The following is a 526-nucleotide window of genomic DNA, read 5'->3' as shown; positions in this document are numbered from 1 at the left end:
TTCACCTTTTTGGTGTACTGTAACATTGTTTACAGCATGTTATGTTAGCTTTTCATGACTTTTTAATTCTGTTGTGTGACGTTTCCATTTAATATTTATTTCTGTTTATAGATCTTTTTCATTTAGTTTATTTCATGTTGTAGTGTTTAGCTTTGCATTTGATTCTGCTGGAGTTTTTTTTTTTTACTGAGTTACTTTTGTATGACTGCAGGTTTCTATCTTTTAAATATGTTTTTTCAAAATTATTTTCCATCTTAGCTGATCAAGTCAAGTTTTTTTTTTCTTGACATTGACTATACCTGTTCACCTTCTTTCATGACTAAATTACATCATTTAAAGCTAAAGCATCTTTCAGAAGGTGAGGGGCCTATCCCACCTTGCCGATGAAGCCTGTGCTGAACTTTCTATGTATTTATTTCAGTTTTAGGTGTATACAGGGGCGTTGCTAGGCACAAAGATTTACTGGGGCACTGGCCCCCTAGTGCATATGCCCCTCCTTCCATACATAAATACAGACAAGCACACT

The sequence above is a fragment of the Cyprinodon variegatus genome, unplaced genomic scaffold (genome assembly GCF_000732505.1).
Source record: "Cyprinodon variegatus isolate N-32 unplaced genomic scaffold, C_variegatus-1.0 Scaffold192, whole genome shotgun sequence".
Classification (NCBI taxonomy): domain Eukaryota; kingdom Metazoa; phylum Chordata; class Actinopteri; order Cyprinodontiformes; family Cyprinodontidae; genus Cyprinodon; species Cyprinodon variegatus.
The sequence above is the reverse complement of the archived record's forward strand: the minus strand, read 5'-3'. Positions refer to the sequence as shown.